The sequence below is a fragment of the Diadema antillarum genome, unplaced genomic scaffold (genome assembly GCF_040938485.1).
Source record: "Diadema antillarum isolate AM-2024a unplaced genomic scaffold, OU_Dant_1.0 seq00001042_RagTag, whole genome shotgun sequence".
Classification (NCBI taxonomy): domain Eukaryota; kingdom Metazoa; phylum Echinodermata; class Echinoidea; order Diadematoida; family Diadematidae; genus Diadema; species Diadema antillarum.
In genome coordinates, this window is record NW_027271873.1 from 537,501 (window position 1) to 561,134 (window position 23,634).

At 39.0% G+C, this 23,634-nt stretch overlaps 1 protein-coding gene across 1 annotated transcript in view; it reads left to right on the plus strand.

Moving 5' to 3' along the window:
* LOC139743031 (soluble guanylate cyclase gcy-31-like) overlaps positions 1–23,634 on the plus strand; it is a 204,556-nt gene that overhangs the window by 43,482 nt on the left and 137,440 nt on the right. Inside the window, exon 2 of the mRNA XM_071653535.1 lies at positions 10,718–10,823. The gene's annotated coding sequence lies outside the window, so the exon portion shown is untranslated. The remainder of the gene's footprint in view (positions 1–10,717; positions 10,824–23,634) is intronic.

A 23,634-nucleotide genomic window follows, 5' to 3' on the forward strand; every position in this document is an offset into this window, starting at 1 on the left:
TATGATATGGGACCCTCAGAAACTACACAAGTTAGCAATCTAAAACCAAAATAAAACAAACAATATCAACTGACATGAAATCAAAATAATTAGGAAGGTAAAGAAGAAAAAAAAATGGAGCTTATGTGGCCGATGTGGCCGATAATGTCACCTTTCAGATTATACAATGGTCCGATTCTGGCCGAGAATCTTCGAACTTTCCAGTCTTATGACTTTTGTTACAAGTAATTCAAAAATTCAAATTCATGAAATTCTTCCGTCGAGATGTTTTCATTGCAACTGATTGACAAAACTGCCCTACATCGACGTCAATCAGTCGTAATAATTAAAAACATTTCACTCTTTATATTGCATATGTACTTGGATGGATGGATGGATAGATCGGTTTGATTTGATATAGCAAAGCTTCCATCCTAAAGTGGCAGTTTGTCCTTACATAATCATGACACTGTTTCTTTGCTGTAGGTAAACTGGTCTAATTTGCATTCTTTTCAACCACAATCAGATGGCTGTAAGACATGGTAGATATATTACACTATCATGAAGGCTGTATAGTCATTATTTTATCCTTATTCCTCTAAGGTTTCCCCTGTTTTCTTCCCTAGTAGAAACTAATATTGTCTTTAAAGCTCTTCTTTCTCGATATTGCCATAGCTCCTCGGTACCTTATTGATCCCTTTCTGTTTTATTGTTGCTGTCATTGCTAGTTCCTAAATATAGAATTTCGCAATACCAGGACAGATTGACTGCGGCTGCGCACTAAACACGGCAAAGAAGATGAAAATGGTAATGATATGAGAACATTCAATGCTATGACACAACTTAAGGCGTATTTAGTGCTGCGTGTGAAATTACACATTTTCACTGATTATGGTACCCTCCTTAGGAGACGAGTTTTAATATTATATCAAAACCACAATTATGTTGTCAAACCTGTCCATATATTAAGATATTTATTTCCCGCTCACAAACTGTAGTGTACTGTCAGACTGTTCATAAGAAAGTGGCGACTGCAAAGATGTGTTGCGTGCATGGTAAAACGTGGCCTGAAGGTCTGTTGTTCTGCACTGAATCAAGCAAGGAATGTACCAGCGTAAGTAAAATACTTAACAAAAATAATACTTACATAATATATCAATCAAATTTTATTACTTCAGAGCCCCTTGCTAACATTTGCAGATGAATTAAAAAAAAACAGCTTCTAGTGCTTCACAATAGTTCTTAACGATAATTCTTAAATGAGAGTTAGGGATCGAAATAACTAACATGAAAACGTTAGTCAGTATAGACAATGTTAAGTGTTGTTTAACATGTTTATTACACAAAATGTGCACAATAGTTTATTAAAAACCGTTTCTAGAATAAACCGTCAACATGAGGGTTTTATTGAGAAAATTAGTGATATCTCCTTTTAATTTGCGGCTTTATTGTGAAAATTTTGTACGGTAAAGTGGGTTTTTTGTTGTTGATACAATTGAACTGTATACATATAAGCTCCAAATATGATAATTCGAACTTTTTTAAAATCACTTCTCACATATTAAATAGTGGCCTTTTAAGATCAGTTAAAATGATCAGATTGTAAAAATAATATATTGCTAGGGAGACAAGAGATATAGATAGAAGTTTATATAGAGAGAGATGAAGAAAGTATTATATGAGTGCGCATATGTAAGAGATATGCCCTACGTATATAAATAGATGAATAGATAGAGAAACAGATAGAGAGAGAGAGGGAGAGAGAGAGGAATGACGCAGAAAACTATGGATATTAGAACTCAAATTTCGTTGCATGATTCCCCCCCCCCCAGAAACTATTCGAATAATAAAGGCATATTCTCTCCACCTGTCGACTTGCAGACAACACGTGCCCATAAAGATCGGAGCATTTCGTGTGCTAGCATCAATCCCTCATATTTCACTCCGGCCGCAACACTTCAGATCATTTACCCTGTCATCCGCGTATGATTTGTTTCCCCAATCATTCCAGCAGGGTCCTTGGATGCCACATCGCATCGAGATCAATTTTCCCGGCTGTTTCAATATATTCTTTTTGTTCCGCGCCTTCGCCTTACACTTTACAGGCTTCCTGAAAAAAAAAACGCGCTGCGCGCATCCGACTAACAAATCAGCAAACCACAATAAATAATATCTTGTTATAATATCGTCTTGTTGCCATGAGCTTTCCCGACTTCCCTCCACCTCCCCTTCCCCTTCCTTCCCCCGGCCTCTCCTTCTCCCCATGGTTCCCAGCAGCTTCACAGGAGACACGGAGGAGGGGGGGGGGGGGGGGATGTTTACTCGGATGCCCTGCGGAGCGTGATGAGCTCAGACTCGCCCCCGAGTCGTCGGGCTGTCGTTCCCCCATCAGCGCCCCATCCAATTAAATAAAGCGCATCAGTTTACGAAAAGGCTGAAAAATGCCTACAGTGCCAGCCTTCAGGAAGACCACTTATGGGAGCCGGATAAAATGAAGCAGGCCAATAATAAGTACTTCAAAATCACTCCCCCCCCCCCTAAAAAGAGAGAAAAAGAACAAATCAATTGATGATTGCAATAATATCTACCAAACGGAATGGTAAAAGTTTCTCTAAGCTTGAACACAGAATATGAAAGCTGTAGGAACTTCAAAGTGTCTCTCTCAGGTTTCATCGTTTATACAGGGATATTTGCCAACACTCATATGCAAATTAGATGAAGTGACGGCGTCCTTGCTTCCTGCATAGTCTGTGGTTTATGTACTTCGATTTTATTTTGAGAAATATAGCGCGGTCTCGAAAAGTCGCGTGAATTTTGACATTGCACGACTGTCTTCTTTTTTTTGGGGGGGGGGGCGGTAAGGGGGTGCGGTCCGAATTTTTATAAACTGTTGACGTTTCTGACATTTCTGATTACATTTTGTTGACGTAATTGATGACATTATAAAACCTCTTTTGATTTTTCTATCTCTCATATACCTCATTCTTTAACAATGGCACAATTGTTTTCGTTTTTGTATTTGTTTTCCTTTTAATATTATCGTTCCAGCCAAGCTACTGTCAAGAGGCCGGTGTATGAATGTGTTCAAGTGCTTGGAAAAATAATGTCGTCCTCCTTAGACATAGTATGATTAATTAGACCCAACTTTACTTGTGTTAGTTATGACATTATGGCTGCCTGTAGGATCAGCCACTGTCATTACGAAATGTCAAACATTTGAAATATTTTTTCTTTTTGTTAATGGAAACGTAATATTTAATATTTATAATATTTAATGGTATTTTCTACCCCCTCCACATTCGTTCACTTGTCATGAACGATTCGAACCTTTCAACCGAAATCTATTCACATTGTTACATACATTGTACATACACTCTGTTCTGGTGTTCATTATAATACATGTGTGTCCCAAATCTGTCTTGTTGCAGAAAACTTTGTTTTTTATTCGTGGTTTTTTTTTTTAACTTTTCTAATTACTATTTACATGCAAATCTTGCTTGTGCTCAGTTGATATGAGTCAAATCTGTGGGAAATATTGAGAATCTAGATATCTCCAAAGCTATGGTCCCTGGGACTTGATATGATAAAATACTTCTCGAGTGCATGGGTAGGCATTTAGTGGTAGCAATCATGTCTTAGTGTGGAAGAGAGGCTAGGTAGCGGACTAGTGATTTGTTGGGAACGTTACAAGTATATTCCAACCGTGAGGGAATAATTTACTGCTTCAGAGGTCTTGGTCCCCATAATATTTACGCCAAAAGGAGAAGGTGCGGATTTGGAATAAGCATATATATTTTTAATGTATAATTTTAACCCGCACCCACTGAAAGATGAAAAACAAAAAGAAGAAAGCAAATACCGCTATACCGGGATGTGTGCGTGTCACGTGTATGTGTGTGTGTGTGTGTGTGTGTGTGTGTGTGTGTGTGTGTGTGTGTGTGTCTCTCTCTCTCTCTCTCACCTTCTGGGGGATTTGTGTGTGTGATGAATAATATGGGACATTCCTCAGCGTAAAAACACTTAACAACTTGTAAACATAGTCTGGAAAATCCAACTCCTCAATATTGTCAAAAAGAGGTGATTTTCTTTCTTTTTGTTTTGTTTTATGTGAGTTTGATATTTCGTTCGTTCCCAGGTTAGTTCTTTACCCCGCTCCCTTGCCCTTTCGCCCCTTTCTACTTCCTTCCCCCTGAATCTCGTCTGTTTTTCCTGTCAATCTTGTTTTCCGTTTTATTTTCTGCTCTGCAATCTCTCTCAATTTCCCAAGTGGCACATGAATACAGATATAAAAAGGTCGTGTCCTACTAACCTAAGGGAAATATCTGAGTACAGGATGACCGATTTTTCTTTGTAATGTATAAGTGTATCATATTATTATTATTCTTTGAATTGTCGCACCACGAAAGCAATGTTACATCAACCTAAATATAATGCGTTCATTCACACATATCAAATGTAGTGGCCCTGAATGACAGTGAACTTCAGCTGCTAAAGCAAGCCTCACAATAAAAAAGAAACGAGTTTTGCAGCGTGTACAACGTATTATGATTGATAATAATGATTTGACATGAGATGTATCAGTGCCAATATCAATAAAACACAACTAATATTTATGTAGTGAGAATACGGAGGGGGGGGGGGGGGAGTAGCATCGGAAAGAATAGGAGCGATTGTTCACATACTTATTAATATGTTTTTTAATGTTTTTCCCCATTTATTAATTTATTCATCATACAAATTTACATTTGCAACTGATATTTGGTCTTATATACTCATATATTTCTATGGAATTTGATCGATATTGATTCATGTTATCTTCTATTGCTTTATATGTTCACTTGTTCGATGTTATCATTTGTCAATTTTGTTTATGTCTTAAATTCGTCATTATATATTCGTCATTATATATTCGTCATATTTCGTCATTATATAACGTGGTTCCACTCGATATAGTATACTTGTACTACGATTATGTTTGTAAAACATTTATTATTGTAAGCTGCTTTATCATTTTTTCCTTTTTCCTTTTTTTATAATCATGTACTTGATCTCTTTAGTTTTTGTCTGATGTTGCCTAATAAGAATTGAAGATAAAAATAAATACGTTTCGTCATTCACCTAGATCTTTATATGCTGTGAGATGCGGGTATCTGTTTGTTGTTGTTGCTGCTGACATCAATTTACATTTGTTGCCAGCAACCTTTCTATATAAGAATAGCACGCATTCCTACTTAACGCCATGCTTATACTTATAGCTTGCTAGTAGGCCTTAGTGTAGATCTCAAGGTTTCACAGCTGTGAATTATATGGACAATTAATAGCCAGTCCCATCACTTTATCGTACCAAAACAACAACAACAACAACAACAACAACAACAACAACAGCTCTGAAATAAGATGGGGAAATTAATTCATAAAAAAGTAAAGTCAGCGGTAGAAGTTGAATGAAAAGTATGTAGCTGTGGTATAGGCAAAGGTGATTTACAAAACAGAATCCACAAAACAAGTGTGGGTTGTGTGTGATGAAATCGTAATCCTTATATAGGAACCTTTGAGCTGAGTTAAAAAAAAATGAGAGCTAGCCCCCAGCAAACTTTAAGGACTGAAGTGAAACGAGTTGATTAACTTGAGACGCCAAACCCAGCGATTTAAAAATGTACAGTCCAACTCTCCTATCGGGACTGGTGCTAATCCGGATGGGGATTTGGCCGGATACGGGAGACTCAATGTCATTCAAATGACATTGAGTCTCCCGTATCCGGCCAAATCGCAGCTGCCGAAGAACGATCGCCTGCACCGAGCCTTGATTTGATGAAAAGTTCTATGTCCACGTTCTTGCAGTGATTCGGGGGGGGGGGGGGGTAGTGAATGTCTTAGTGCATGTTATTTAGATGAAAATTAGATGTGAATGTATGATCATTATGTTAAAAATATAATGTAATTCATGTGAGTTTGTGCAGGAATTTTGTTCGAGTTTGAAATTACCCTTTTCCTGTAATCATTAGATTGAGAAAAATAAATCATGCTGAGATCACATCCGGATAATGGAGAGATCCAGATGAAGGGAGGCCGGATAGGAGAGGTCGGACTGTATTTGTAACACGTTTCGTTATGGAGTATGACCAGTGTGAGACGTTGATGGGAAATGTACGAAACCTGTGTGTGGCAATGCTGCGTGATGGACAAGTCCAATTATTTCTCCTGCTGTGTTGAGTGTGTTCAGTACAAGTCCCTTCGGTCTATTGATATTTTCCTTCTGCATAATGGGAACGCTCTTTCCATTTGCTCCGACTCCAAGGACGAGCAAAGCAAACGAAACCAGCTGTGATCTCGGCAAATGAAATCCCATCGTCATTGAACTTGAAGCGCGCCGCTCCGTGTTGACCGATATCTGAAACAGCCAACGCAAATACGCCGTCGGAAACACCGCTGACCAGCTGCATCGTTTGGAAAGCAAAAGAAAATGGACGGAAAGGGGGGGGGGGGGAGGGGAGGGGGGCAAGCAAACAACCTCTTTGGTTCACTTCAGTAATACAGTGTACAAAGTTTGTTTTTACGGTACAGAATACGGGACGCAAGAAGGTGAGTTAGGTGAATTTCAATCCATTATCCAATCAGGAAAGCCTCCGAGTTGTTGAAATTTCGTGAACGACGCCACTCTCGACAAGTTAAGGGCTACTTTCTGAAAACACTGCAAGCCGCGTGGCTGTTTGCTTCTCTATACCGTGTGGTTGGTGGCGAGGGACCATGCATCGAGGAATAAACACCCGAGATAGATACTGACAGGTTCAAGTGCGTTCCAAAAAGGCATCACAGCCGAGTTTTTAACGCGATCTCCCCACATAAGGGTTTTTATAAAGGCACTCCCATATAATTGGACACTTTACCATGTTTACACACACATCCTACAGCGTTTTTTATCTGTTGCGTGAAGAACGGTGATAACCACAAAAGAGCGGGTTTTTTTTTTTTTTGTACCGGAAAACCCCAAACTGTCCATCTTGTCCATGTCCAGGCACCGAGCGGGGTCTGGATAATGGCTAAAGCGTGGAGAGTGACCAAAGTTTATAGTCACTGATCGATACTAAAGTGCGGTGCATCGATACGATGGAGTGATTCTCCCTATAAACGACCTTTCACTCAATACTGATGAAGAGACGAAAGAGCAAGTAAATACACAAATGAATGAACTGATACAAAATAGATAAATGATTAAATGCATGATCACACACATACACTTACACTCAAACAAAACTGAGTGGCAAACAACACAATGTTTTAACTTCGAATTATAATGTGTAAATTGTGAAAAAGTTTCTTATTGTGGAACAACAGAAGAAGAGCTGTATTATTTTGATACACGCACGCGCACAATCATGCATGCAATCACGTAAACACACATTATTGGGCCATGGGTTGACAAGAATATCAATAATGCCTTGTAAAACCACTTGAACTAAAAGGCCCAGCTCTGTTGATTTATACAAGAGGACCTGTGAAAGAATGAAATGAAATGGAATACAGCAACGCACTAAAACGGAGCACCAGTTGTTGCGTTTCTTTCCGGAAGTTCATATTTTGTTTTGTTTTTGTTTCTGATACGAGGGTGAACGACTTGCCTGCTTTGGCAAGAGATAGCAACAACGAAAAACAAACAGATAAACAAGCAAACCCAAACATGCGTGCCGCACTCGAGCTGTATAGCTAAGCCAACTCCGATGGAATCCTTTATTTATTTCGTGCCACGGAGGTGGCAGGGAGTGTGCGTAGACCTCGCTTTAATATGCGCGAATCGATGTACTCTTGGGGATAGTTGTAAATGTAATTGTCCCCATGTTTGTCATTGTGTTTTACCATGCCTGTTGTTTTAATCGGTATCATCGATCAGACTCTGTCAGAGTTTATGTATTTGATTGGCCCCTAAGATGAGATTTGTAACGAATGAATACTTGGTTCCACTAACGACAATGAACGAGGCGTCGCCAATAATCCGCCATGCTCCCCCTTGGGCAGACATGAAGCATAATTATTACGAAAGTTAATTAAACACTCCTCATTATACTGCGGTGCCAGACAAATGAGGTGCTGGGAATCCTTTATTTTCATTCAATCGTCTGTTTGACAGCGAAATCAAAGTTGAATTTGATCAAAATGACTTCGCCATAAAAGGTTTTGTGTTTGATCGCTCCCTCGGCTGTTCGACAGTAATCGCCATAAATTTTTAAAGTCTGCTGTCGACAAAATGCAATTAAATGACATCAAATTATAATTACCTTCTTTGTCATACACTACGATCTCTTGATTATCCCATTATACAATGTGAAGAGGGTCCTTTAAGTATCGATTGTACAACGTCAATATGTCCAAATAACATATAATGTATTGGAAGGCGTGAGTGATTGTATTGTGCAATTGGTAATTGAATCGCCAAGTGGAACCAGCTGATGTCTTCTCATTCAAATAGTTACATTTTCAAAAATGTTTAACTCATCAACTCTCAGAATCCACATTTGTGTGGTTTTGTGCTCCATCTTTTCATCTGAATATTCATCATACATTGCTTAATATATATATATATATATATATATATATATATATATATATATATATATATATATATATCTTTTCGTTTAACCCCATTATCAGTTGTTGAAAATGAATCGTTTGTGTCGGTTGCAGAATTTCAAATTTCAAATTTATTACTGATGCATATATTGGAGCCAGATTGTGCAGATTGAGTGACTTAACTTCAGCCGGTCCCATCTAATCTTTCGCCTACACATGGATTGTGGAAAATGCTTTAACAATCCAATGAGGACAGGATGATAATCTGGGTGATATTCGTTATTCCGAAGGTTCGTTGATTCGAAATGAAAAGAAGGCGCGTGCTGACGAACCTTCGAAATTACGAACTTGATTTCGTTTTCGGATCAACGAATGTTCTTCGGAATGTCGAACGTTATATCGTTTTCAGATTACGAACCTTCGGAATAACGAACCTTTATTATATTGCATTTGCTTCATTTTCGGAATAAGAAACCTTATTTCATTTTCGGATTAGCAAACCTTCGAAAGAACGAACTAGATGCATTAATTTACGCACCAACATATTCCTATAGAACTTGATGGGTCAAGGGTGATAGGGCTCCACAACAAATTCTGCCACGTGGCACTACACCTGGAGAAGGCATTTTGGCCCCGAGAGGATGTAAGACTCAAACTCGAAGACAATATACTTTTGTAAAGTTTCATTGAGTGTCAAGACGAGTGAAGGACTGGATGATGGCTGTGGAAAAGTGATTTCTCACGAAATTTGTCAGTGAAGCTGAAACCACACCCGTGTGGTGGAATGAATAATCAAACAAATTTTGTTGCGTTGGATTGACGCGTAGGTATGACGCGCTATAGGGAGATCACGATGCTATGCGAGTGTGCGCCACTGTGTTGTAGCTCCAGGGTATAAGAACTGTCTCAGGTCAGATGCTAGGGTGGCGTTGCTATAGCAACGACGAAGTTAGCCGCATTCTGTCATTAATTTATAAACGGAGAGACTGACTGAAAGATTGACCCAGTTTTTTGCTTAAATACCAGGATCATCTTACCTGTGCCCCCATAATCAGAGATCCGCTTCGATTGGAATGTCGACGGTGAAATAGGGTCTTTCGTTTGTTGTCTCGCCTTGAAAATAGGGCGGAGTAGGGCGTAACGAATCGTTGTATCCACCGCTATCAGTACGTGTCTCTATGACCATTTTTAGGGAAATGTCAGCCAAACAATAAAGCAATTGGCCTATTTGCCTCAAGACCTGTTCGGTTCGGATGCTGCTTTTTACGTTAATATCTATTATTCAGCCAAAACTTGGGGGCTTCAGTATGCCTAACAATAGTTGATTTATGCACTGAAGTCGCAATGCACCTGGCTCACTGCATAACCCATCGAATCCTCTATTCTTTTTCATGTTCTTATTTTGGAAGCCACACAGTTTATAGCGACATAATTTACACTCAGTGTTTAAAAACCAAAGAGGTCTATTTGACAAATGTAAGCTGAATTGAATAATCAACTTTGTTAGAAAGTCAGTCTATTCTTTAAGTGCAATGTTTTTCTTTCGGAAAAATGGAACAAAACTCCTGTTCTTATGACGCAACGAAGTGTTACAAATGGTTTGGAATTATGACTATACTTTGAATAAATGAATGAATATATGTATGCACACACACACACACACACACACACACACACATATATATATATATATATATATATATATATATATATATATATATACATATAATCATATAGGTGGTCGTGACGAAGGAAGAGCTAGTGTACGTTGCAGTAGTTTACTTATTGCCTTTATGATGCCAAGCTTTTGACCCTTTTACACGTCTTCGTCAGCACCCATCACGTACGTGGTCAAGCCAACTTCACGTGTTATATCTATCTATATATATAAATAATATATGTATATATATATATATGTATATATATATATATTATGTATGTATATTCATTTATTTAGCTCGTTCATGGATACATTGATATCTTAACGTATACTGCTCAAAAGTAAATTTGTGTTCTGTTGTAGTCATTCGTAGCGTTTGTTTGTCACCGTCACCGTAGAGGACTTTCTTTAATGAAATTTTGTTGAAATTCAAACCTCCAGTTCTGTTGGTCGATATGGGTGTTCCATTCCATCTCACCCGCCATTCTTTTTCTCTTGTCCTTCTGAAATCAGGTTAATGTACATACGGAGGAAACCGGAAGAGCTCTCCAGATGTAAGACCGGAGGCACCGCCAAATCAATAATTCAGATTCAATTTAGGGGACACTGGACTATAAAGGTAAGTTAGATTCATCAGCAATTTGTCTCGTGTGCTCTCACAAGCCTCACTCAAGTCCCTGCACATTCATTGAGCTGGTCGTGTTCACAGTTTCCACACGAGTAGAGAAGTCCCTACATGCTTGGACTAGCTCCATGCTTGGAAGTTTCCCTGTTACTTCAAAATCGACGACGTGTAAAGGGAAACGGAAATTTGTCATATTGGTTTATACTTTGTGTGACTGGGCACGCGCGAATTTTCAGTTTATTTTTCGATGTTTCTGATGCGCCAACTTGGACCCATTTCTAAACATCATTTCACAATGAATGCAATGTGCTCTATAGGGTTTGGACTTCATCTTGTGAGTTTCTTGATTTCAGCACGTCGTGGTACAATAGTATAACATAATGTTGACATGAAGCGTATTTACATTCTCATGATTTATTTAGAAAGCCAGACTGACATGCTTCGACCCATCTTAGACCATCCTACTTCCACAGGTCGTGGTGCTTAAAGCATTTTACACCTTTGGAACATTATGTTTGCAGGCGGCAACTTCACTGCGCACGCATGCGCATAAGTTGTGTTACTCAAGTAGGGCCTGTATAATTATCAAGCTACAACTTGGTCACTGCATGACATCCTGTGGTGTGCACACAGAGCGCAATATTCGCTGGATCCATTTCGTCAGATGTTTAGTCTCTAGGGTCCAAAACAAACAAACAAACAAAAATCAGAAATACACGGTTGATATTTGGTCCTCATCACGGGAATTCCTTGGATGATCCGTGGGATTATTTCAAGGCATGATACACATGACACACACATACAGACACACACACACAATGATTAATAGTGAGCATGCACACGCTCAGATACAGACACAAACGTACAGACACATGAAATGATTTGGCTGTATTGAGCACATAAGCTCAGATACGGTTGTTACAGACACAGACACAGACACAGGAACAGACACACAAAATGGGTCAGCTGTAGTGAGCAAACATGCTCACATGCAGACACAAACACAATACAAGCACAAATACACTTACACACAAATGAGCTAGCTGAGTGAGCACACAGGCACAGATACAGACACAGACACAGACACAAACACAGACACAGACACAGACACAGAAAATGAGTTAGCTGTAGTAAGCACACAGACTTTAGCTGTGTATATTATAGTGAACAAACACACTCAGATAGACACAAACACGAAACAGACAGACCCAGATACAGACAGACAATGAGTTGCCTTAGTAAGCACATAGGCTAAGATACAGACACAAACAGACACAGACACAAAATGAGTTAGCTATAGTGGTCATGTACATACGCGGACTCTGACAGACACAAAGACAGATACACAGACACAGACACATATGATAAGATAGCTGTAGTTAGCATGCAAACAGGCTCAGACACAGACACAGAGACACAGACACATAAAGTGAGTTATCTGTAGTGAGCACACACGCTCAGATACAAACACAGAAACAGACATAGAAACGGAAACAGACACACTACGTGAGTTAGCTTTAACAGTAAGGACTCAAGGCTCAGATACAGACACCAACACCAACACAAACACAGACACAGACACAGACACAGACACACGAAGTGAGTTTGCTGTAGTGTGAGTACACATCAGGCTCAGCTACAGACCCAAACACAGACACAGGCACAGGAACAGACAGACAAAGTTAATTAGCTTTAGTAAGTGCACAGGCTAAGATACAGACACAGAGACACAGACTCAGACACAGACGCACGGAATGAGTTAGCTGTAGTGAGCATACAAATAGGCTCAGATACAGACACAAACACAGACACAGATGTTTAGCTGATAGTGAACAAACACTCCCATAGACACAAACACGAAACAGACAGACGAAGTGAATTGCCTTAGTAAGCGCACAGACTAAGATACAGACACAAACACAGACCCACAGACACACAAAATGTGTGACCATGTATAACTAGACACACGGAATGAGATCGCTGTAGTTAGCATGCAGACAGGCTCCTGAGATACAGACACAAACAGAGACAGACACAGAAAGTGAGTTAGCTGTAGTGAGCACACACGCTCATATAGACACAAACACTGAAACAGAAACAGACACTGGACGTGAGTTAGCTTTACGGGAAAAAAATCCAGTCCAAATATGAGTTAATCTAATAAGAAAGAGTAACATATTCCGAATTCAAAGGTAAAATTTCGATCGAAATCGGGTGAAAAATAAGGAAGTTATGATGTTTCGAAGTTCCGCTAATTTTTCAGGAAACAGTTCTTGAACGGTCAATATAAATATGCAAATGCCAATGTGAGCGTATCGTCCCCTCAAAACTTGCCATATAGTTTGTACATAAAATTTTGAAATTTCAAGTTTTTCATTCATGCACAATTATGCCAGAGGCTCAAATCCTGGTATATCTAACTGATCACTATTCTGAAGTTATTGAATCAGGAATAACATCATGTTTCACACTCTTCAATGACGAAAACATTGACTTTTTGTCATTTTTTTTTGGTACACGATCAATGAAAAATTGTGAGGGTATGACATGGTTAGTTCACTCATTTGCATATCTATATCCACTGTACAAGAACTGTTTTGCAGAAATTAACAAAACCTCAAAATGTCATAACTTACTTATTTTTCATCCGATTTTTTTAATCGTTGAACTCATAAGACTTTACTCTTTTTCATCAGACTAACTTATATTTGGACTGGATTTCCCCTTTAGTAGTAAGCACACCAGACTCAAATACATACACAAACACAAACACAGACACAGACACACAAAGTGAGTGTGCTGTAAGTGAGTGCACAGGCTCAGATACTAGTACAGACCTAAACACAGACACAGGCATATCAGACACAGGCAAAGACTCACACACGCACACTCACACTCACACAAACATTCACATGCTCAGTATAGTTCTCTTACCACCTGTGCCACTTACTCACATACTTTCAAAACACCGCGGTGCGCTGCAACCAGACGATACAGTAGCTGTTCATACAGGCGTTCGCATTTCATAATTAATGTTTTCTTCACCCGATATTGAATGATGCTGATATCCTTCGTTCCCTTTCAACATTTGCCTGCACGGCAATGACGGAGCTGGCCGACAATGTCCCCATTTTCAATGTATTCGATTGCTCAGTCGAAAAGTCAATTAATCAACAGCAGCATTAGGCTTATTGGTGGCTGGCGATGGGTAAAATAGAACGTTGTCTCTTGCGCTTAAAGGCGCCTCCGCCAAGTCCGAATTTGGGAGCCGACCAAATCAGACGAAACAAGGTCAGGTGATCTCAGATGGGACAGCCAAGGTTCTATTGAGAAAGGCACACATTTCCTTTCAAATGGCAACATCAAAGTGGAGGCTATTTGCATAAATCATCTGCCTGCTCTTTTAAAGTGGCTATGGCATTAAGTTTTTTTCCCTTTCCAGTCGTTCACTTTAGCACATTTATCATGTTTATAAAGGAAGTAGCGAACAATCAGTAGAAAACAATGCCCTGATATGAGAAGTCGGACGTAATTATGCAGAAACTTGAGCAGTATTGCAGAAATAGTAGGATACAAAGTGCACTTATTTTGTGTGGATGTCTGATGGCTGTATAGCTCTGTTCCATAAGTTGTAAAAGAAGTAGCGGACTGCATTTACATTTTTTCTTTAATCTTTCTATCTCTGTCTTTTCGGCATGTTATCTAGATCATTATCTATACTTTAAGTTTAAGTCAAAATTGTCATTGTATGAAAATGATTTATCGAGCATTTTTTTTTCTGTTCCACGAGTTTATGTTAATAATGGATATTGCAAACCCATGCATGTTTCATTAGGGCTAAGAAATTCATATATGCGTGGGCCTCAAAAAATTGCCTATTATCCTGTTTTGCTTTGAAATTCAAATTATCTCAACACATAATGAAATCCCGACTGAATCATTTCATCAAAAGGGTACCTCGCTTTCGAATGAAAATGGAACATTCTGAGAGAAAAAAAAAACACCCAATAAGGCCAATATCTACTCTCTTCCTCTCCCTGATTATATCTTTCTCTCTTTTATGTCTCCCTTCTGTTTGATCTTGGTTTTCTTTTTTTTCTTTGTTTTTGTTTGACAGTATAGCGTGAAAAGCATGGACGCCATTACTCATTTCGTAAGTGCAGCGAAGGTCCGCCGATATGACTACATTCATCGCCTCCGCAATGTCAGCATTGCTGACTCTTTGCCCTTTATAGAATACACCGTGTATAATGCTGCATGCTTCCTTTTTTCAGACGCAAATCTACATTATGCTGCTTCCTTTTTTTCAGATGCAAATCTACATTTACCTACACGATAGAAGTTCATGCATCGCATGGACCAGGGAGGTAAGCGGTAGCTGCATGATAATGCGTGATTCCAAATCTAAAAATCCTTGAAATTTCATCGCGAGACGTGAATACAATTGTATGACATAATGTAACACCGTTTTATCGGGCGTGGTACAAACCTTTCGAGGATATGTTTCCAATATACTGAACTAAAATCTTCACTGAAGTAGACCCAACGAGGAGAAACCGTATCCTCTATATCAAATAGTTCCATAGTTCTGATAATCTCATTTAATTTTTCATTTTCATTTCTCAAATGAAGATGATGCATCAAAGTAACAAAAAGTTAACATCTGAATACTTACACTAAACATAAACACGAATGGACAAATAGTAAAAGACTGTGTAATATTTAAGCTACCAAAGAAAGCAAGAAATGTGATATAGAATATTGGTTGAGGTGAGGATTCAGCTTTATAAACAATATTTTTGTGAGATACTGAGAAACCTCTTATGAATCGGGTTTATTATGAAAGAGCATATAATTCTAAGAGGTTTGGAAATGGCGGAGATATCAAAAAACAAAGTAAAACAAAGTGATCCAAATAAAAGGTGAGTCCCACCTTTTATCAGGATCGCTTTGTTTTGGATATCTCAGCCATTTCCATGCCAGTTTTTATCAAATAAACTTGAAATTCCTCTTAGAATTATATGCTCTTTCATAATTCATACGAGGTTCAATTCAGTTCAATTCAATTCAATTCAATGGAGGTTTATTGACAATAAAAAAGAACATGCAGCTCATTAGCTGAAATTGTTCATTTTACAATTAAAACAGAAAAACAACATTGTACAAAATAAATAGATATATTTGTGAAATTGGCTATCGATATGAATCGAAATGACGGAAACACTGTACAAACGATATGACGGAAACACTGTACACAAAGATAAAAAATAGATATTTTAACCCGGCCTCAAATCCCTGAATTTTGAACCAAGACCCTAAAATTCCCATGGAGATTATCAACAAACAGTACATGCATAAATATTTTCTTTTTCGTTGATTCTAACCTTTGACCTCTTAACCCTCAATAAAAATGCATGTATTAAAATCATCAGTAATGGAGTACGAATACTGAAAAATATTGCACATGTAAAGAAACAAATGATTGTAAAAATCATTGAGTAACTGAACTGAGCAGGGAGTAATTAAATTTCTGAACAATAAAATAATTGAGCTTAATTATCGATACGCATCATAAACACAATCATATGAATGTAAACAAACTCAAGGCGCCGTTATGGCACAACATGTGGTTCTCAAAGCAAGTCTAAAGCACATCTCAAATATAAAACAATATTTCAACACAATTGACAAAACATTAAAACAAAAACAGTGTATTTATCACAAAGGTATTGAGTGCTTCCCATCCCCCACCCACCAAGTCCAAATCAATGAACATCCAAATTATTAAATAAAACATAAAATATCTAAAAATCCAAAAAGTTTCAACTTACACCGAACCTATCACAAATCCATGCATCAAAACATAAAAGAGAGAAAAAAATCAGCACCAAACAACAAACTTATAGCATCCAGCCTGACCCTTGACCCTTGACCTTTGACCCCACGCCCTCAAAACTCTCAAGAGAATCATTGATGGGCAGAGATATGCACTTCAAATTGACCTTGACCTTTTGGACATGAACAAAATACGCATGAAATTTACTATCAAAAACACCAAGAAAATACTTTACAAAAGGTCAGGAATATTGCACATTGATGAGTAGAAAAGTCTACAAGCCATTGAGTAGCCTCACTAAGCAGGGGATTGTTGAGTTTCTGAAACGTTGTGTTCTGGTTCGGGGGATGTCGATATTTAACGAGTTCCTAAGGCTACGAGTTATGAGTTGGGAACGCTGAGGAGGAAGCATGTCACGGTGACGGGTAGAGCGAAGGAGGGATTTTCCAAAACTAGTGAGAAGGGAACTCCTTCTTTCAGACAATGACTCGATGTTCATATCGCGGAGAGCATCATTATAGGGGAGATATAAGGGGTAACTGATGAGGCGGAGAGCTCTCCTCTGCACCTTTTCCAACGCTTGTGACTGCTCATGAGTCAGGTTGGTGCACCACACTGGGGCAGCAAATTCAAGAAGGGGGCGGATATACACGGTGTACACAAACAACAGATCATTATGGGTAACTCCGTTTCTCCTGAGTGAGCACAAAATGTAAAGTCTCCGAGAGGCGCACGAGATCATTTCCCGTACTTGACTATCCCATCTCAGGTCTGATCGGATGGTAACGCCAAGAATGCGCATGGAGGATACGACTTCAATCTGGTTGTTTCCAATAGTAATGACCGGAGGGGGGACATGATTACGCAAGAAGGTGAAGTGCATCAATTTGCATTTTTCAGGCTTGGGTTTTATGTAATTAGCATTGCTCCATTCACAAACAGATTCAATATGAGATTGCAAATTGTTGTGGCCGGCTTTGTGAGAGATTTCGACTATGCTCAGGTCGTCGACATATTTCCATCTATTGTCCGCTGTCAGGGCGAGGTCATTGACCATGATCAGAAAGATAATCGTGCCAAGTTTTGTCCCTTGGGGGACTCCGCACGTTAGTGATTCCGAAGATGACGTAGTTCCCTTGTAGAGCACCGTCTGCGAGCAGGAAGCTGCAGATTGTAGGAATAATCGATGGGTTCACTTCAAGATCGATCATCTTTCTAACAGCTGTCGTATGGTCAACTAAGTCGAAAGCTTTTGTAAAATCAATGGCACAAAGATCGGCGTAGTGACCTGGTTTGTCAAGGCCTTTGTAGATTGTATCAAGCATGCTTATCAGGTAATGGCATACTGAGCTGCCTTTCATGTTTCCAAACTGACGAGGATCGATTACATGCGCGATATCAGACACAACCCATTGCGCGAGGAAACCCTCAAAGATGCGAGCTATTATCGGAGTGATCGAGATAGGACGAAGTTGACTGAACTCAACAACTGGAGTTGTCTTAGGCACCGGGCATACGGATGCTGTTTTCCAGGTATCAGGAAAATACCCAGAAGTAAGGCATTCGTTGAACAGATTTGTCAAAGGAATTGATAATTCGTAGGCAAATTCCTTCAGCAGGCGTATGGGCAAGTCAGATGGATGGCCAGCCTTGGATGCATTCAGACGCCGAAGTCGGTTGTAGACATCTCGTCGCTCTATGGTTGGGGGAGGCCAAGCTTGGAGATAGGCCGGTAGCTCCGAGAAGTTGCAACTGATAAGCTGTCTACAGATGTCGGCAAAGTAAGTGTTCAAACGATTGGCAGTTATAAGACGAGAGATATCAGGATCTATTTCAAACTGAGGTCGCTTTTTAAGGCCAGAAAGACTTCTGATCTGTTTATGCCATTTCCCTGGTTCGGTCTCTTTTAATTGTTGGACTTTTTTGCAGTAGAAAAGCCGTTTAGCTATTTTGATTTTCCTTTGGACATCGTTTCTCAAGTTCTTGTAGAGTGACATGTCCCCACACTTGAAGGCAGAATTACGAGCTGAAATGAGGGAACGAATGGTGTTGGTCATCCATGCTTTATCAGCTATTCTACGTTTGACAGTCACTCTGTGGAAATGGGATCTATACTGGTCAGAAAGAAGTTGTCGGAAAAAGTCAACTTTGGTGTCGACATCAGGTAGGGTATTGATAACTGACCAGTCCATCTCAGTTACCCAATGCCCGAAGGATCTGACAGCGGAATCTCGGTAAGGTCGATAGGTAAATTGAACAGATTGGCGGCAGGCATGATCATGAATAGACTTGAGAGAAATAAGTGAGTGGTCACTGTTGGCAATAGGAGCACATATAACTGGCTCATGGTACTCACAGGCAATGTCAGTGAAGATCTTGTCCAGTATTGCAGTTCCCCTTGTTGGGTTCGTGACAATCTGGACCAGTGCGGTATGTTGCTCCAAGGGTGACGCATCGAGATCGTTGAAATCACCGGTAATGAGTAACGAAGCACTGTCTGACGCTGCTCTGATAGAATCAACAGTGTCAATCAGGTGGTTACAGAGCTCCTCTCTATGTTCCGATCGCGGCGGTGAGTACACAACAGCAACGTAGATGTGATTGCGCAACCGGAACTGACTGGAGGATTGTAGTTTCATCCATAGTACTTCAAGGTAGACAGGGACACAATCAATGAAAACTTCTGTTGCAGATAGATCATTGCGGACATATAAACAAACTCCCCCACCAGGACGATCGGGGCGATCTCGATGAAACAGGTTGTATCCAGGGAGTTAACATGCAGATGCAGATTTGTCCATAGAAAACCATGTCTCAGTAACAGCTATTAACGGAACATCCTTGTGCTGAGATCGCAACGTAGCTTCAAGGTCATCGATCTTGTTATTGAGTGACCTGGCATTGAAGACAATCGGTGATGGCGACACCGGTGCCTGTATCGTTGCTGGTTTAGGTTGACGTAAATTATGCATATTGACTCCCTGTCTGCCAAAGTGTCACTTTCTATCATGTTCAGGGGTAATAATGACACTTATCTTCCGTTGCTTCCTCTTACCTGCTCGCTTACCTCGATGTGTACGTTAATTTGCATTTATTCCCAGTTCACATACAACATTCCATGCCTTATCGGGTAGTGGTCCATATGGAATATGTGCATTCATTCCATTATGTGTCCAGAAGCTGACATCATTGACAGAAAGGCGGCATTTCAAAAGGTAATTCTGGTCATGCAGAGACGTACAGGAAAAAATACTCTGTCCACATTGTGTACTGACCAGCAAAGCATTCCTTTTGATGTCGCGTTTCTCAGCTGAGTTGGCAGGACCCGGGTTTTGCTCAATGTCACCACATTGTAAGATAAGTTGAAACGTTATTTCTGCGTTGGCGTAGTACAAAATACGAGATCCACAGATCTTGCGACTTGAATGCAGAAAGTTGTGTAGTGTGGGGTTGAGAATACCGTGATAGCCATCTAGGTCACTGCAGATTCCACCGCTATTGTGTCCACAGTACAGGACAATAAGGACTAGAGTGATGTGCTTGAGAAACTCCATTGTCCCACTGTAAATTCACGGAGCACAGGACATGGAAGTCAATAGAGTTCAAGGTTGGGTGGACATGAAAGCAACATGGTCTCTACCTACAGGCAAGATGTCACCTCGTACACCACTATGCACCACTCCATGTCATGTAGAGCCAAAACTTGATTCTGGAAATGCTAGCAAACCACGTCAAGATGTTCGTCAAAAAGGGTCCAGTCAAATCCATGCAATGCCACAAATACACTAGTGGGTCCAGTAGAACGTAATCAGTAAAAATATCCAAGTAAAGAGACACAACTACTGGAGCAGACTTGGAGGGCTGCCTGTGAGGCGCACGCTCACATCACTCCATTGAGGTTTCTCATTATCTAAAAAAAATCATCATGAAAAACGTTGGAAACCTAAAGTCCCATCTCAACCAAAAATGTACCATCCATTTAATACAAGCTTGTTTGATTATTACAGGTATAGGGCTACCATAGATTTGTCACTGGTGTTATGATATTGCCAGAGGGAAACCAAAAGAGACAAAAATTACCATGAAGTTGAGGTATAAGTATTCAAGATATAGTAACTATATACCGAATGATATAAGGAACAAAAGTTGTCTACGTAAGTCAAGTGATGATCTAGCAATGCTATACCACTTTGTAGTGGAGAGGTTAAACGTGATGAAATAAAGTTAACAACACTAACAACAAGAAGAACAATGACAACAACATTGAACAACAAAAGATATAAAACAGCATTAAAACACTTAAATCATAATCCTGCTTGAGTATTGTAATACTCTATCATCATATCTTGTTTCCAAGCTATGTGATTTTGACCTTTATCACCATTTCGTGAAAAGACGAAACACGTTAGAAACACTAAACCTTTAGACATTTTAGAAATATGTAAATTTACGAAACATGCAGTTTGGTAACCGAAATTATATTAGCATTGATGATGACGGTCACAAAGATGGTAATAACTGCTATTATCATTTTATGAGTATAACTATTGATTAGTATATCACATATCAAATGTAATTAGGCTACTTATGATTAATATTCTTATCGTTATTTTTATTATTTTTATCATATTATAATTATAATAATGATAATATGATTATTATTCTTATTATTATCATTATTATTATTATTATTATTACTATTAATATTATTATCACTAGTATATAGTGCAGAAATAGTATGATAAGTAATATCATCAAGATCATTACAACCATCACCATTTTCAATACTACTGTATCACGAATGGAAGAGCTGTAGAACGAATGTTGGAATGATGAAGGGCTACTCAAGACGTCAAAGAGAAGATGGTATGGGATAAAAACCACGTTTTGATCGCTGTAACCATCGTTCCACATAGACCATGATTGCACTCCGATATGCATTAAGTTGCGGATCAGCCAAAGGAAAAAAACAAAACAAGTGTGACAACTGCAAAGTGTATCATGGTGTCACGCCTACAGGGAGAAGTACAATTCCTTGAACACTTTGATCATATCAGTTAATTAACAGTAAAAAAAAAGAAATCCTTATACACAGAATTACTCGGAATAAAGAAGATATTTTGAATGTCCAGCAAGGTTTATCTGTTTATACCCTGTTTGTGTGGCTGATTTCCGGTCTTTAGCTGTTCAATACTTTTTGATGAAGTACAGTTACATCAACGCAATCTTGGATTATTCGGACCCTCCCTACATGAGAATTCTGTACTAATCCTGGATGTTAAAATGGTTAAATAGAATGATATTTGATAGTTTTTAACGAAAAGTGTGATTATACACACTGTGTATCGTACTGTTTATTGTACTTAAATAAGATATATCCAGAAAATATTATTCTCGTATCTTCTGGAGGAGCTAGAGTGATACAAATGAAGCAATGGTTTTTTTTTTTTCTCTCTCTCTCTCATTTTTCCCTATGTATCATTGTACTACAGTGAACTTTAAAAACAGGTTGTCCTAATTTTCCTAAACTTTCACTGCGTGTTTTCCTGATATTTTGAGCGTTGCCTGAAGCTATACGTCCGTTAACTGTTTTGGGTAAGTTTCCCTTAGGAGGATCCAGAGTGAAATACGAGAAATACGATGTACTTTCACTTTTCATTGAAGAGCGAGGCAGTGGTTTGAGCTGAATTTATCCTGCTTTTTACGTGATCAAATGCCATTATGCACACAAAGCTTCTTGGGAATTGCGAAAACGTCCAAAAGAAGTCCTAATCAGTTAAAGGGAGTGGTCCGCGGTGAATGCTGAGAAAATGACTCGGTATGTTGGACTACGTCTTTCGCAAGGCACGATGGAGGTAGCTGATTGCTGTGAGTCAGTTGAGCCTAACCATGCACGAGGGATCGATTTCATAAATGCAGTATAGCGAAACCAACAGAATGGCATTAAATGCAATTGTTATGGAGATAATACGTATGATAATGGCCATGTAGAAATAAAACTATGGATGATAATAATACTGTTGCCTCTACTACTACTACTACTACTACAACAAAATGTACTACTACTGCTACGACGACGACGAATTATGATGACGATGATACTGATAATGATAAAAGTAATAATCATAATCATAATAAACACGGGTAACATCATCATCATCACCATCATCATCATCATCATCATCATCATCATTATCATCACCATTTCTTCGTCTTCCTCCTCCTCCTCTTCTTCTTTTTCTTTTTCTTATTCTTCTCCTTCTCCTTCTTTTTCTTTTTCTTTTTCTTCTCCTTCTCCTTCTTCTTCATGATCATCGCCGCCCAATGAAAAACTAATCCTAGGCGCGTAAAAATCAATGTAAGAACAAGATAAAAATATACCAAAGGAGCTACAGGAAACCACAAAATTACAATGCATGCCATAATGTTTATAGCATGCTCACTCTTAGCAAGAAGAACATTCTTCCAATAAAACTTCCTCGAGGGTTTACAAAGGAACGACTGTTACCTCATGAATGATTCCACAAACAAGGTGCAACAGCTTATAGAAAATATCCATGCTCATTTCGTTTATTTGCGTTTATTTTACAGACTCGTTTCTTTACCACTGTGTGTTCAATGGAGAAGCATGCATTCATTATTTTGTAATCATTGTAATTGATACTGAAATCAATGACGCATACATTTCATGATCAAGGAATCGCATCCCTGTTTATACAGTGTCAGCCTCGTAGCTGCAACCTCATTAAACCCAATTGGAAAGCACAACAGGAACTGATTAGTCCACGCCAATTAGCCGTGACTGTGTGATGTTGGGACTAGGAGACAATCAGCATTTAAAGGAGACCTTCTCATGAGTTTTAAAATTATGCAATTGAACATCTCTAAATTGGTGGAGCACAAAGTTTCCGAATTTAGAGTGATTTGGGATGAGGAATAACAATGCTTTTGAATTTCATAACGAATCCC